Source organism: Lolium perenne, chromosome 3, assembly GCF_019359855.2.
Source record: "Lolium perenne isolate Kyuss_39 chromosome 3, Kyuss_2.0, whole genome shotgun sequence".
Taxonomy (NCBI): domain Eukaryota; kingdom Viridiplantae; phylum Streptophyta; class Magnoliopsida; order Poales; family Poaceae; genus Lolium; species Lolium perenne.
The window spans coordinates 334,168,837-334,185,377 of record NC_067246.2 but is presented as its reverse complement, the minus strand read 5'-3'; the positions used below and the strand labels follow the sequence as shown (position 1 = coordinate 334,185,377).

General features: G+C 39.9%; 1 protein-coding gene and 3 non-coding genes across 4 annotated transcripts in view; 3 read left to right on the top strand and 1 right to left on the bottom strand.

Moving 5' to 3' along the window:
• Positions 1-16,541, bottom strand: part of LOC127345876 (uncharacterized) — a 214,831-nt gene that overhangs the window by 14,495 nt on the left and 183,795 nt on the right. The gene's annotated exons all lie outside the window — the stretch shown is intronic.
• LOC127346256 (small nucleolar RNA SNORD96 family) lies at positions 7,405-7,497 on the top strand. The gene has a single exon (XR_007879426.1). It is a non-coding gene; the product is annotated as a small nucleolar RNA SNORD96 family (small nucleolar RNA).
• On the top strand, positions 7,582-7,673 carry LOC127346257 (small nucleolar RNA SNORD96 family). Its single transcript, XR_007879427.1, has one exon. It is a non-coding gene; the product is annotated as a small nucleolar RNA SNORD96 family (small nucleolar RNA).
• LOC127346254 (small nucleolar RNA SNORD96 family) lies at positions 7,821-7,916 on the top strand. The gene has a single exon (XR_007879424.1). It is a non-coding gene; the product is annotated as a small nucleolar RNA SNORD96 family (small nucleolar RNA).

Sequence of the window (16,541 nt, the reverse complement as noted above, 5' to 3'; positions counted from 1 at the left end):
CTCCTCCTCGATTAAAGCAAGTTAATTAAGGCAAATCGATTAAACACAGCAAATCTGTTCGCAAATCCGCGCCAGGATCTCCCAATTCCTTCTCCCGAAAACGCAGCGCATGGCCAGAGTCCGCAATCCCTCACCCACCCATCCGATGGTTGCCGGCTCACCTCGCGCTCGTCACGAGGATCGTGCCTCCATCCATCGTCTCTCCGCATTCCCCGCTCATCCCCTTCTCGCATCTGCCCAGCCTCCCTCTCTATAAATTTCATACATTGTTGTGCTCTGCATCCTCCATCTTTCCTCCACAAACTCGTCCGCCTCAACCAGAATCCTGTCATCTCTTCAATTCATAATTTCCATCTAGTATCCTGTGTACGGCGAGACATACCGGCTTGGATTGCTCCCAGTCGTTGCATGACATGATGAGAACGGCCATGCCGGCGGCCGGCCATGGTGGTGAGGTCACACTGGTGCTCGTCTCCGGCAGTCCGGCGGCCGCGACCTGCATCTCCATGGCCCTAAGAACTCAGTTTTCTTGATCTAACTTTGGGCAATAATGAGATGCATTCATGTGCCTGTACGATCATTTTTCCTACCAACATGCAGGTTTGCATCTTTGCCTTCTTATTATTCTTTCCAATCCCAACATTCATCCTCCAAAAAGATTCTATTAACAATCTTGTTTCCATGGAGAGCTCCGTTCTCTGATCTATCTTTGTAGTATGTCTCTTTCTCCATTGGTGTTCTTAATTTTTTTTCCATCTGACTTGACTGGATTTTGAGGTTTCAGCTGCTACCTAGGATATGAGATTGCATCGATATCCCTAAAGAGAGAGCTTCATGAGGAATCAGTAACAAATAAATAAGAATAAGAGGAAAAAAAATTCATAACTAGCAGCAAGCTGAAAATTGATATCTGAATTTTGTAACTCTGAAAGCTGTGTTGTCTCCCTCTTTGTAAATGTGAAGTTAGTACGTACATGTTTATTTGTGCACTTGTGGTTTACGATTACAATATCTGTCTCCATCAATTTGAAGAACATGACAGGGTGTTTCTACACCCGGGTGCATATGCACCCTTTATTTAAAATGCATATTAAACATATTTTAAAATGTTAGAAAAATACAAATAAAAATTCCCCGTGTATACCTTGACATATTACATGCTTACAAAGTTGTTTCAGCAAAAACCGATATGTTTCGTGCCTTGTGCAAAAAAGACAAATCTTTGGTGCTAAAATAGTCTATTTTTTGAGGCATTATTTGTCTTTTTTACACAGAGTAGAAAAATTGTTGGTTTTATGTGAAACTTTACGTACACACATAGAACATGTCCCTCTATATGCTAAATTTTTTTACTAAATTTTTTATGTTTTGGAAATATGTTTTATACATACCAGGTGCATATGCACCCGGGATCAGATTTGGTTTTCCGGGAGTGGTGTTTTGGAACATGGGAGCATATGCTCCCTATATTTTGAAATGCATCTTACACATATTTTAAATTTCGAAAAAATTGAAACAAAAAATTCGCACGTACATCTTCACGTGATACACGCTCACAAAGTCATTTCATAAAAAATGAACTTATCATGTGACGTGTGTAAAAAAGACAAAATTCAGTGCTGAAAACAATGCTTTTCATTGGATAAGTTTTCTCTTTTTTACATAGGCCACAAAAATTACTCCCTCTGTTCCATTCTATAGTGCCTATTGTTTTTTGGCACGGAAATTAGCGCAAGTGTATTTTTTACACAAGACCCCTAGCTGAACGATTTGAGATCAACGTAAAATTTGGAAAATCCATATCTTCCTAACTTACCATAACAATTTTGGGAGCTGAACGATTTGGGAGTTGAACGGGGAGGGGGTAATTGAAAAAAACTAAGCTATAACCTTATATTCTGAAACAAATGTCAAAAATCTATAGGCACTATATAAAGGAACGGAGGGAGTATTATTTTTTCATGAAACTTGACGCATACACATATATTATGGAGATGTACATGTAGAATTTTTTGTCAAAATTTTTCCACACTTCAAAATATGTTTTGTTGGTAGAGGGAGCATACGCACCCGGGAGCCGAATTGAATTTCCGAGAACATATGTATTATAAAGTAATGTCATTCACTAGTTATGTTCATTTTAACACCTGCAACCTCCACGAGATGTACAGCAGCTAGCTGAACTTTTATCTATGAAGTTTGTATCGGTGTTGAGAAAAAAAAAAGTTGGTTCTAACCAGCTATATTTCTTCTGATCGATGTTTGTTTAGCAATATCTCTATCTCTAAACAAGCAATGCACCAATGTTGTGCTTCTGTATATGTGATAAATCAAGGTCCAGCCGAGTGCCCTGAGAGAGTCAGAGGTCCACTCAACAGTCAACCACGACAACCCCCAATTATCTGGCGGTTTCCGATTCAGCCGCTGCGCGCCGGCAATACCTTCCGCCGCCACCTTGTCTCCCGCAACCCCGCCATGTCCTCCACTCCGCCGTAACCTCCTCCCATCCGCCCCCAGTTCCTCCCATGCCCTCGTCCCGGCATCAGATCGACCGCCGCCCAGGAGCCAGGAAGTCGCGGCCGGCGGCGGCGACGCGAGCCACGGAGGGCCTTCTTTCCGCGGCACGCTGCGAGGAGCGCCTCTTCGGAATTGGGGACACCGGTGTTCGGTGATCTTCACCTGGGCAGCAGCTGCTCACGGGCCTTCGCCGCCACCGCTGATTTTCCTACGACTGGCGTCTCCCGTGGTGGCGCCCGACGACAAGTATGCTGCCGTGGAGGCGAATGGGTCCGAAGGCCGGGCGGGACGCGTCCACGTCGTGCGGGAAGGTGGTGGAGCTGCTCTCCCACAGGGGCCACCGCGGCTACCTCTTCGACGCCACCGTACAGGAACTCGTCGACATAGGCATCCGAAGGTACTGAATTTATGCTTGTTCTAATGGATTGCTACCGGATGAAAACAATGTTTTTTTCTTTGCTCTGTTCGTCAAGGTTTTAGGGATAATATACTGCTTTGCAATTATATGGCTCTAGCCCTCTATGGTTAGTGCAAGTTTGATAATTAGTTTGTTTACCATCTTGATACCTACTTTCAAAATTATGTAATCGTTGCACCTGATATGTGTAATTACCTTGTGCTAGCAGCTCACTTTTTTCCGTTTCCTTGTGTTTGCACCACATGAATGGAACCATTTAAGAAATGCATAATTACACGTATAGATGGATCTGATAAATAATCCCCTGAGTAAACTGAGATAGGTGACCCAACTTCTATGTTACTAATTTAGGAGCGGTTGAATGGATTGCTTCCGATGTATATGTTGCTTGGTATTTTGCCTTGTTCATCAGCACTTGGTGTATTGAGTTCAATTAACTCTGTTTAATTTCGATGCACAACTCTGTTTAGCAGCGGCCGCTTATTTTATTTCTCTTAAACTATTGCACTTTGAGTCATGTCCTCAGCTAGACAGGGAAGGTTGCTGCTAGTGGATTGTCTTTAGCATCTTTCTCTTGAACGAGGGGCATCTTCTTGAATTATCTGTGCAGTACAAAGAGGTACCGTCAAGAAAACATTTTCCTGGCGTTATTGTAGCTTTTACCTTAAGAGTTGAGATTACTTAATACAGTAATGCTTTTGTTGTTCACATGTCCTGAATGTCATTGGTACCCTTTTCTGCTTTTTGATAGCCAGGACACTTGTATTTGTTGTACTGATGTTCTTATAATATTTGGATCATCTGAATGATCGATTGTTCCTTTTTTATAGTACGGATCGTTTGAATGATTGTTTTTTAGAAATATATGCCAGCATAGTTTGCAAGGCTATAGGATGCATAGCAGCTAGTATGTAAAGCTAGCACACTTGTGAATTGAAGAAGCTACTTTCTCCAGTTAACTGAACCAGTTTCTTTCCACTTATTAATCCTTCTGCACATGTGTCTGTACATTCTGCAGACCATGTCACAATATGTAAAGTTGCTAAATACGATCTTCATTTTAAATTGGTGTTATGTAGGAGCAGTTTACACTCTGAAATTTCTTTAACTATTTTGTGCTCAAAATACCAAGACCGTGGTTGCTAACAATCAATTTTGTAGGTACAGAATTCGGAAGTACAAGGATGATTGGTTAGAACAAGGTAGTCACTTACACCACTCCACAACCTCTGAAAATAATTTGGTGCTAGGTGCAAGGTTCATTGTGTAGGTTGGGATATTTTCCCTTGCTCGCGTTTTTCATTAGATGGAAACTTTATTTTGCCTTCTTCCAGTCCAAAAGACTAGTGCACCTCACACTGTTGGTCGGGTGATTTGTTGTGTAGGGCAGAGAGATTGAGTGGGGCGAGCTACGTTGCTCGCCATCCGCGTACATCGGTTATAATGCTGGCGCCACCGCATGCTACACGCCCTGTTGTTCTGGCCTTTCTGTTGCCAAGACCAAGCTGGCAGGGGTGCTGCTAGACGACCTGAGTTTGGGTAAGTAGTGGTACTGATTCTATATCACTATATCCGTCTGTCACTGGATTCCAGGTTTTGAACTATGAACAAACAACATGGTTAACTATAAAGTTGGCATAGGCTATTGCGTTGAAGATAAACAACCCCCTCTTATAGAAGCATTGAGGACATCCTTGGCAGAATCGAACAAAATAACTTATTGTGACCACTATTGTGCTCATTGTATGCATGTGTTGATATGTTAATAAATTTCTGGTTTTATGCTATCTATGGTTTAGGATTCTTGTCATTTGATTGTTGGTCGTTTTTATACCATAAGAGTTATATTAATAGCTGCACGTTGGAATTAATGTCAAATTTTTAAGTGAAGATAATTTATGCAGCCTTCTGAGTTTAGTGTGAGAAACCGGTAATCTACTGCTATTTCTTAAATGTGTTATTTTTATTAGTCATGAAGTTGCTTCTATCACCTGCAAATGTTCTTCCTTTGACCACAGCCCTGGGTTGCAGTATCATTTCATTTGTTTAATTTGGTGTATGCCACTTTGCATCTTTCTTTGAGGAATTATCTATGACTTTGCATGCTTTTATTGGTACTCTATACATTAGTCTAACTTTGGTCTGATGGTCCTTCTCTGGTACCTACAAGAATTGCCATAGGTTCAATGACTGGGCCTAGATATTAATTTTCACATATTGATAGGAACCTGGAACCACACATGGTCATAGTTAACTGAACCAATTTCTTTCCACTTATTAACCTTTTTGCACATGGGTGTGTGTACATTAAACAGACCATGTAATAATATTTAAAGTTGCTAAATACGATCTTCATTCTAAATTGGTGTTATGTAGGAGCAGTTTACACTCTGAACTTTCTTTGACTATTTTGTATCAAAATACCAATATCGTGGTTGCTAACAGTCAATAATTTTGAGATAGGTATGGAAGGTTCATTTTGTAGGTTGGGCTATTTCCTTTGCTCGTGTTTTTCATTAGATGTAGACTTTGGTTTGTCGTCTTCTAGTCCAAAAAGACTAGTGCATGACACAATGTCGGTTGGGTGATATGTTGTCTGGGATAGCGAGATTGAGTGGGACGAGCTAACGCTGCTTGCCGATAGGTGGTGACCATGTAAATCGGCGATCTTGTTGGCGCCACCGCCATGCCACACGCCCTGATGTTTGGGCCTTTGTGCAGCCAGAACCAAGGGCAGAGAGGCACCCCTACCCTCACCTAGCTGCTGGACGACCAGAGCTTAGGTAAGCAGAGTTACTGATTCTATATCACTCTCTCTATGGATTCCAGGTTTTGAATTACGAACAACCAACTTGGGCTATTGCGTTAAGACAAATAAGCCCCCTTTTATAGAAGCATTGAGGACAACACTGGCAGAGTCGAACCAAATAACTTATTGCACTGAGTAATTATGGATCCTTTTACAATCTGGCTTACTGTTCTTTTGCATTTTCTTGCTTTCTTCCTTTTTATATCTGTTCACATCCATGTAGGATGTTTACCTATATTTGCATGTGCAAAAATCATATTTCATTAATTTGATATCATGGTTTTTTGCTGGTATCACGTGATGAAAACTTGAAACAATCTTATGACACCTTCTGATAGTGTTCGTATCCTGTGAACGATGATGCTAGACGTGTCTACATTGTGCTCATTGTATGCATGTGTTGATCTGTTAATAAATTTCTGGTTTTATGCTATCTATGGGTTGGTCTTTATGCATTTGAGGTTTCTTCTTTTCATTTGATGGATGGTCTGTTTATACCATAGACTTATATAAAACAGAGTTGGGCCCATTAATAGCTGCATGCTGGAATTATTGTCAGATTTTAAAGTGAAGATAATTTATGCGGCTTTCTGAGGTTAGTGTGAGACACCATTTTACATAATCTACTACTATTTCTTAAATGTGTTCTTTTTATTAGCCAAAAAGTTGCTTCTGTCACCTGCAAATGTTCTTCCTTTGACCACAACCTTGTGGTTTTGCCTGGGTTGCAGTATCATTTCATTTGTTTAATTTGGTGTGTGCCACTTTGCATCTTTCTTTGAGGAATTCTCTGTGACTTTGCTTGCTTTTATTGGTTCTCTGTACATTATTCTAAGTTTGTCCTGATAGTCCTTCTCTGGTAGCTACAAGCATTGCCATAGGTTCTATGACTGGGCTTAGATATTAGTTTTCACATATTGATTAGAACCTGGAACCACACATGGTCCATAGAGCAGATTATTGATTAGATTCCCTCTTGTTCAGGCATAGCAAACTTTGTCAAAGTTGATTTGCTACTGGGAAAAGATGGTGATGGTCATAAATTTAAGGTTGGTTTCTGGAAACATCCGCAGTTGCAGTCTAAGAGCTTCAGCCTTTCCATGCTTGAGTACTAATGCTGCGAATTCCTTCCTTGTATGTCTGAATCTTTTATTTTTCCTTGTTCATATTGTTTGTTAAATCAAATTTCACTTTTCATAGTATTTTAAATCGGCTCTTGCATTGCAAATGATGATGAAATCAACGGTTGTTTCTCAAAACATTGCAGTTGTCGCATAAGATCTTAGGCCATGCCTGGCCTGAGAGCTAATGCAACTAGATCCTTTCTTGGATGTTTGATGCAATTCTAGATATAAATATTTGTCTCTTCTTCTATTTGGCTTTATTTACTTAAGTGGATTGTAATGCATGCCCAGTGATGATAAAGTTATAACTTCTTTCTCAAAATATTTGTAGTTTTGCCACCTGTGAGCTTTTGCTAAGCCGGGATTGAGAGCTAATGCTATTAGATTCTTCCTTGTTAGTCTGCACGCATATTTGAGCTTACTGATCATTTTATGCTGCATTGTTCATATAAACTAGTTTTCTCCTCTTCCATTCTTTTTTGGTCTTCACCTCGTTTATGTTTCTCATCTTTTTTATTGTGGATAGTAACTTGGCTGGGCAATGATGAAAAACACCAACACACACTATCTTTCGGGGCTGATTGGTGCACTCAATGAGCCATGCCGTCAAATCTGCAATACTAATGTCCAGTTCCCTGATATAACTTTAGAAAATGAATTCCTTGTTTTTGTGGTTCAAATTGCAATGTCAATATTTCAATTTTGTTCATGTTTATCCAGTGAGGAAAAACTTACTAATCATAGCATCTTTCTGGATTGATCGGTCGCTATGTGGCCATGCTGTAATTCTGCAATTCTGAGTACAAATTGAACAACTTTCGGTGATCAGCAAGTTGCGAGTCTTTGATCATTTGACTATATTCTTGATTACTCATTTATTTTGTGGTTCTCCCTTTTTTTTTCCTTGATCTTGATAATGCATTTACAGTTTCTTGTGAATAGTCTTTCGTCACGAAAATGATGAAAAACATGAACACACCATACCATCTTTCAGGACTGATTGGTGCATTCCGTGTGCCATGCTGTTAAATCTGCAATTCTGATGTCCAAAAAAGATATTTGTGTTCCTCTGTTTTAAAGGTGTTCTTCAATGTTCAAATCTTGTCTAGTGATGAAAAACATTCTAATCATACTATATTTTGGGACTGATCAGTCGCAATTGTGAGGGAAAATTGAACATCTTTCTTTGTTTTCTTTGATGCATATCATTCTGTTGGATTTGTGGTTTTTATCATGTAAGAATTAAGGGTATGTTTGTTAAATTTTCAGTGGAATGACTGCAGGTGGTGAATGTGTTAATGTCAAGTCATATGCTTCTTTTGTGGCATCAACTCCTGAAGCTTTGGTGCAGGGTGGTGCTGCGCAAGTGGCTTAACATCGAACCCGGGTCTGGCGGATATGAGACTTCAACACCGCCAAGGACGACCACCAGCAAGTTCCGCTTTACTTGCCCATCTTGCTCTTACCACCATCCCTTGCCATTTCTGCACATGGCTTGCTCTAGTTTAGATTTAGTTTTTGTGTGGGGATTTGAGAACATGTCACTGTAAGCATGGTTTTAAAGGCGTTAAGGCGTCCTAAGCGGAGGGGTGGCGCTTAGGCGACGCCTAGGCGGACGCTTTGGACACCTAGGCGCCTAAGGCAGACATTTTTCCAAGGCGGAGGGGGTTGCTTAGGCGACGCCTTTAAAACCATGGCTGTAAGTACGACTGCTATGGTTCTTCTATGCAGATACAAAGTTAGTCCTTAGATCAATGATGTAACTAAATCATAGTCTCCGATGTAATTAATATAGGGATGGTGTTGACGAGAGCCAGCTTACATGTGCTTAACAGTGTTGGATCAAATAATTGAGATGCGTTCAACACGAGTACTTCTGCATTCATATGATTTTTGGGTGATAATCGGTCCCCTTCCACAACTGTCTTGATGTTATTCTAATTCACACATACATGCAAGTTCTTGGACAGAACTTGGAACCTGAAGTTCACACTGAATGTTGTTGTGAAGAACCACCACACAAATTGCCTCATGCCAAACTCCTGACGAATTCCCTCGTGTTAATAATTCATCAGTTATATTCATTTCCACATGAGCTTTGATATATTCTCAGATCTGAAAGAAGCTTTTGATGTGTTGTAATAAATGAACTTTGATGCCATGCATATAAGCTTTGCATTGACCTTCATTTTCCGGTATCGTGGAGTTTGTGTCTAGTCTAGTTGGATTGTTTTGATTATAGATGGTTGTCACTAGTCTTTTTTGAAGTATATTATTTCTTGTGTGATCTGGATGTCACAAAAACAGGGGAGGTCATGCTATTTTTTTAAACTCTTGCTAATTAACCTTTGACTAATTAGCTTAACAATGTCGTGAGTACTTAACTAGTACTTGACCGTTTCATTTTATAAGACATCATGCTAATTATTTTGTTGTCCTTTCTTCTAAAGTATGTTATATCTTTCACTTGGCATTAACAAAAAACATACTTATAAGCATTGCACTAAAGGTCCTTGTTTCATTATTCAGCAACTTCCTTTTTATTTTACTTCAACATGATGCGTGTCTTAGTTTTGTTTTGCGTATTGACCAGTGTATTTCATCTTTTCACAGGCAGTCCGTGACACCTGAGTGAAAGAGATGATGGAATATTGTTTCTGATCTTTTCTTGCCTTTCCTAATCTGTGGTTTCAGCGAGCAGTCCCAAGGGCCAAGTAAACTTCTGGTTTTGATGATGCTGCTTCTCCAATCCTGGTCCGTGCCCCAGGTCGGTCAGCTAGCTTCTTTTGGCCAAATCTTCCTTTCCCTCTTTATTTAGTATATATTTTCCTTGATTTTGTTCATTCTAAATTAGTATAACTGAAAGCAAATGTCGCTTCCCCTTTTGCCCCTTTATATCTATGTTCTTGCTGTTATTCTATCTATCTGTGATAGGAACATGGTCTCCTCGGTTGGATTTGGTGGTCCAGAGGTCGCGTTGGTTCCAGGTTAGCTATTTTCAACCTGACAGCTCGGAGGATGGTTCACGGCTTTATGTCCGTGTTTGTGTGCTGGTTACATATTTCTTCTTGAATGATGTAGTCCTCTGCTTTTTTCCTGACCATCTTGTGTTGTATATCATTCTGCTGGCTGTGTAAATAGCTTAGCATTTTATGATGCTTTTGTGGTCACAGCACATGTTTCTATTTACTGTGGTGCTTGGTTCTACTGTTGTCAAACTTGCAATTCAGTGCTTCTAGATTGTTGTTTGACTGCACCTATAGATTATGAAGCTGGACAAGAGACATGTTTTTACTCTGATAGTGACCAATAGTGACCAGGGTTCAAATACAGTATGTGATTTTACATATATTGTGCTTTTTTATTTACTTTGATTGGAGATGTATTCCAAACCCTCATTTTTATTTATTAGTAATGTATCAAACATACGGATTAGCAGGATGGCAGAAAAATTATCATTTCTCTTCCACCTGTGTGTTCCAGAGGAACGTGACAATGTTTGGCTAGATGAGTGTAGTGGATTAGTTTCAGTCTGGGTCTTGTGTCTAGAATGCATCATATATTAATGTGAATCTAGGTAGTGGAATGTCCATGTTACAACATTCCATTTTTTTGCGGTACTGGACTTCCTCGTGTTGTTATCGTTGAGGTCTGGGTGATGTCTTTCCTCCACCAAGGTAACTTGCTTCCCAATCTAGTAGGCCACTCTTAATTTGTAATGATAAGAAGCCTATGTTCATCCGGGGCCCAAAAAGGAGAATCCCGGAACATCGGAAGATGTTTGTAGCTTGGCTTGCACTTGTACTACTTACAGTTACACATCAAGAAAAGAAAGAGCATTGACAAGCTACTTTCCAAGAGTACCATCCTGGAGGCTGATTAAGTATTTGTTTTCTTTAGTGTACCATTGATGTCTACTTAAAGGTGAAGTCCTAAGTCTATTGCTCTATATGAAAATTGTGTTTAGGCAATATGTTCATCTCCATTTCAAAGGAATTAGTGTTGTGCTTTTAAAATACCTCTCCAAAGATGATGAAATATGTCCATGCTTGGCATGGCACCATCAGTTAAGTTTTGTACCAAGAACTGAAGATACATTTGCACTAGTTTTCATGATAGTACACATTATATTAGCCACTTGAATACAAACATCTGTTGTGGTTGTTTTTGAGTTTTGCGGATCAATTCGTAGATGATGTGGTCAGAATGCATATTAAAGAATGTGTATGGCTTGCTTCGGTACACCTTAGCTTCCAAACACTCCCTTTTCATTGCCTCGTATGTTTTATATTTTTGAAATTAAATCTTGTTGTTGATTCAGTGATTTGCTAAAATGGGCAAGAGAAGAGAACTAAATCTTTTTTTTGGTTAACCGCTATCAGAAGTCTGCTCCTCTTGGTGGTGCAATTCCTCTTCTTCAAAGAACTCCAGCTGCGTACATTCATCGTCAGGTGCCTTCTCCCGCCTGGTATGTGAAAATATTCAAGGAGGAACAATCATGCGGTTTGAGACGAGGCGGAAGGAACCTATGTTGACTGCTGCCCTTGCACCCTCATGTCACTCTCACTCTCGGTCTGAAAGGAGAGCTTGTACTGATCAGGGGCGCGCCCCCATTTTCGATATCGACCCCCAAAATGCTATCAGGGCCGCTATCGGGGCCGCCGGTGGAAATGCTCTTACAAATATTGTAGATTTAGAAGCAAAGGGAGTACAAAACTCATGACTTATTAGGGTGCTACTTTTTGGGTGGTTTAAGAAAATAAGGTTCAGATTTTTCGAGATACTAGGAGAGAGAGGGAGAGAGAGAGAGAGAGAGAGAGAGAGAGAGAGAGTATTGAAGCAACTTTTATCGAACCTTGCAAATGAAAACAAGAATTCTATGCAGAGGTTTTTCCTACCGCATTTCTTTCAAAACAAAAGGTAAATGCACTATCCAATGGTCCTTATATAAACAATTCCTAAGGATTACTGCGCAGAAACAGATTTCTTACTGTCACGAAATTGAGCAGCCCCGTCTGTAGGTAACTCGGAAAAATCTGCCAATTTACGTGCGTGATCCTCAGATATGTACGCAAATTTCATTCAATTTGAGCTTTTTCATCTGAGCAAGTTAAGTGCCCCAAAAAATTTCGTCTTTACGGACTGTTCTGTTTTGACAGATTCTGCCTTTTATTTCGCATTGTCTGTTTTGCTATGTTTGATGGATTTCTTTGTTCCATTAACTTTCAGTAGCTTTGTGCAATGTCCAGAAGTGTTAAGAATGATTATGTCACCTCTGAATATATGAATTTTCAATTATGCACTAACCCTCTAATGAGTTTGTTTTGAGTTTGGTGTGGAGGAAGTTTTCAAGGGTCGAGAGAGGAGGATGATACAATATGATCAAAAGAGTGAAAAGTCTAAGCTTAGGGATGCCCCCGTGGTTCATCCCTGCATATTTTAAGAAGACTCAAGCATCTAAGCTTGGGGATGCCCAAGGCATCCCTTCTTCATCGACAACTTATCAGGTCACCTCTAGTGAAACTATATTTTTATTCCGTCACATCTTATGTGCTTTACTTGGAGCGTCTGTTTGCTTTTATTTTTGATTTTGTTTGAATAAACTCGGATCCTAACATTCTTTGTGTGGGAGAAATACACGCTCCGCTGTTGCATATGAACACATGTGTTCTTAGCATTACTTTTAATGTTCATGGTGAAGGTTGAAACTGCTTCGTTCATTGTTATATGGTTGGAACCAGAAAATGCTTCATGTGGTAATTGGTATAATGTCTTGAATAATTTGATACTTGGCAATTGTTGTACTCATATAGATCATGTTTAAGCTCTTGCATCATGTACTTTGCACCTATTAATGAAGAACTACATAGAGCTTGTTAAAATTTGGTTTGCATGATTGGTCTCTCTAGAGTCTAGATATTTTCTGGTTAAGGTGTTTGAACAACAAGGGAGACAGGGTATAGTCTTATAATGCTTGCAATATGTTCTTATTTAAGTTTTGCTGTACCGGTTCACACTTGTGTTTGCTTCAAACAACCTTGCTAGCCAAAGCCTTGTATTGAGAGGGAATACTTCTCGTGCATCCAAAACCTTGAGCCAAAATCCATGCCATTTGTGTCCACCATACCTACCTACTACATGGTATTTTTCTGCCATTCCAAAGTACATTACTTGAGTGCTACCTTTAAAATTCTATTTTTTGTCTTTGCAATATATAGCTCATGGGAAAATAGCCTTAAAAACTATTGTGGTAAAGAATATGTAGCTTATGTATCTTATTTCTTATCAGTTGCTTGTTGAGCGATAACCATGTTTCTGGGGACGCCATCAACTTTTACACCTTTGTTGAATATCATGTGAGTTGCTATGCATGTTCGTCTTGTCTGAAGTAAGGGTGATTTTCATGATCAAATGGTTTGAGTATGCATATTGTTAGAGAAGAACATTGGGCCGCTAACTAAAGCCATGAATCATGGTGGAAGTTTCAGTTTGGACACCAATCCTCAATCTCTTATGAGAATATTATCTGTTGTTGAATGCTTATGCATTAAAGAGAAGTCCATTATCTGTTTTCTATGTTGTCCCAGTATGGATGTCTAAGTTGAGAATAATCAAAAGCGAGAAATCCAATGCGAACTTTCTCCTTAGACCTTTGTAAAGGCGGCATAGAGGTACCCCTTTGTGACACTTGGTTGAAACATATGTTATGCAATGATAATCCGTGTTAATCCAAGATAATTAGGACAAGGTGCGAGCACTATTGGTATTCTATGCATGAGGCTTGCAACTTATAGGATGTCTTATACATAACACATATGAATTATTACTACCGTTGACAAAATTGTTTCTATGTTTTCAAAATGAAAAGCTCTAGCACAAAAATAGTAATCCATGCTTCCCTCTGCGAAGGGCCATTCTTCTACTTTATGTTGAGTCAGTTTACCTACTTCTTTCTATCTTAGAAGCAAACACTTGTGTCAACTATGTGCATTGATTCCTACATACTTGCTTATTTGCATTCATCATATTACTTTGTGTTGACAATTATCCATGAGATACATCCATGAGATAAACATGTTGAAGTTGAAAGCAACCGCTGAAACTTATATCTTCCTTTGTGTTGCTTCAAAACTCTCTACTAAGAATTTATTGCTTTATGCGTTAACTCTTATGCAAGTCTTGTTGATGCTTGTTTTGAAAGTACTATTCATGAAAAGTCTTTGGTATATGATTCAGTTGTTTAATCATTGTCTTTACCAATGCTTCGAATCACTGCATTCATCTCATATGCTTTACAATAGTATTGATCAAGATTATGATAGCATGCCACTTCAGAAATTATCATTGTTATCGTTTACCTACTCCAGGGCGAGTAGGAACTAAGCTTGGGGATGCTTGATACGTCTCAAACGTATCTATAATTTCTTATGTTCCATGCTACTTTTATGATGATACTCACATGTTTTATACACACTTTATGTCATTATTATGCATTTTCCGGCACTAACCTATTGACGAGATGCCGAAGAGCCGCTTCAGTTTCTGCTGTTTTTGGTTTCAGAAATCCTACAAAGGAAATATTCTCGGAATTGGACAAAATCAACGCCCAGGGTCTTATTTTTCCACGGAGCTTCCAGAAGACCGAAGGGGATACGAAGTGGGGCGACGAGGCGCCGACACCACAGGGCCACGCGGCCTGGGTGGGGCCCGCGCCGCCCTATGGTGTGGGGCCCCCGCGCCGCCTCCAACCCTACCCTTCCGCCTACTTATAGCCTTCGTCGCGAAAACCCCTATACCGAGAGCCACGATATGGAAAACCTTCCAGAGACGCCGCCGCCGCCAATCCCATCTCGGGGGATTCAGGAGATCACCTCCGGCCACCCTGCCGGAGAGGGGAATCATATTCCGGAGGACTCTTCATCACCATGATCGCCTCCGGATTGATGTGTGAGTAGTTCATCCCTGGACTATGGGTCCATAGCAGTAGCTAGATGGTTGTCTTCTCCTCATTGTGCTATCATGTTAGATCTTGTGAGCTGCCTATCATGATCAAGATCATCTATTTGTAATGCTACATGTTGTGTTTGTTGGGATCCGATGAATATGGAATACTATGTCAAGTTGATTATCAATCTATCATATATGTGTTGTTTATGTTCTTGCATGCTCTCCGTTGCTAGTAGAGGCTCTGGCCAAGTTGATACTTGTAACTCCAAGAGGGAGTATTTATGCTCGATAGTGGGTTCATGCCTCCATTGAATCTGGGACAAAGGATGTAAAGTTCTAAGGTTGTGGATGTGCTGTTGCCACTAGGGATAAAACATCAATGCTTTGTCTAAGGATATTTGTGTTGATTACATTACGCACCATACTTAATGCAATTGTCTGTTGTTTGCAACTTAATACTGGAAGGGGTGCGGATGCTAATTAACCTGAAGGTGGACTTTTTAGGCATAGATGCATGCTGGATAGCGGTCTATGTACTTTGTCGTAATGCCCTGATTAAATCTCATAGTAGTCATCGTGATATGTATATGCATTGTTATGCCCTCTCTATTTGTCAATTGCCCAACTGTAATTTGTTCACCCAACATGCTATTTCTTATCGGAGATACACCACTAGTGAACTGTGGACCCCGGTCCATTTTTTTACATCTGAAATACAATCTACTGCAATACTTGTTCTTTACTGTTCTTCGCAAACAAACATCATCTTCCACACTATACATTTAATCCTTTGTTTACAGCAAGCCGGTGAGATTGACAACCTCACTGTTAATTTGGGGCAAAGTATTGTGATTGTGTTGTGCAGGTTCCACGTTGGCGCCGAAATCCCTCGTGTTGCGCCGCACTACACTCCGTCACCAACAACCTTCACGTGTTCCTTGACTCCTACTGGTTCGAAAACCTTGGTTTCTTACTGAGGGAAAACTTGCTGCTGTACGCATCACACCTTCCTCTTGGGGTTCCCAACAGACGTGTGTCAAATACACGCCAGCAATGTGCAAAACTGGCTTGCACCCGTTGTATGCACACGTAGAATCTATCACACCCGATCATCACGAGATGCTTCGAAACGACGAGTCTTAGCAACGGTGCATACTAAGGATGATCACTTCATGGATATGCGAATATCGTTAGTGCCCCAATAGTTGGAGGATTGGGACGCCTGGCGTCTTCAACCTCCCATAAACCTTATGAGTTTATGTAGTCTCACCAAATTATATTCTATCATCTTGCAATAAAGTCTTAGATATCACATATAATTCATACCTTGATTATTTCTGAAAACTAAATTTTCAGCTCCTTACTTTTCAAACAAATTTGAACTTCAAGTTTCACGGAGACAAGATAACTTTAGGTACTAATTGAAACCATAGCTCTTTGAATCAATAGTGTGAGGTTTACTAAAAGTTTGCAATAGGACTTAATCAATTCTTGATTCTTTAACAATACGGTACCAGTCCGTAAAGTTTCTTGTCAAATTTTAACAGTATTTCTATCTTAATTACAAGACTAGCGCATGGTAGAAAACGGATGCCAATACTACAAAATTAATTCAAAATACTACTCAGACTATGTTTATGATAATTAGTTCATGTTTTAATCTAAATACTAATGAACTCCCACTTAATACAACATCCCTCATAGTTGTTAAGTGGTACACGATCCA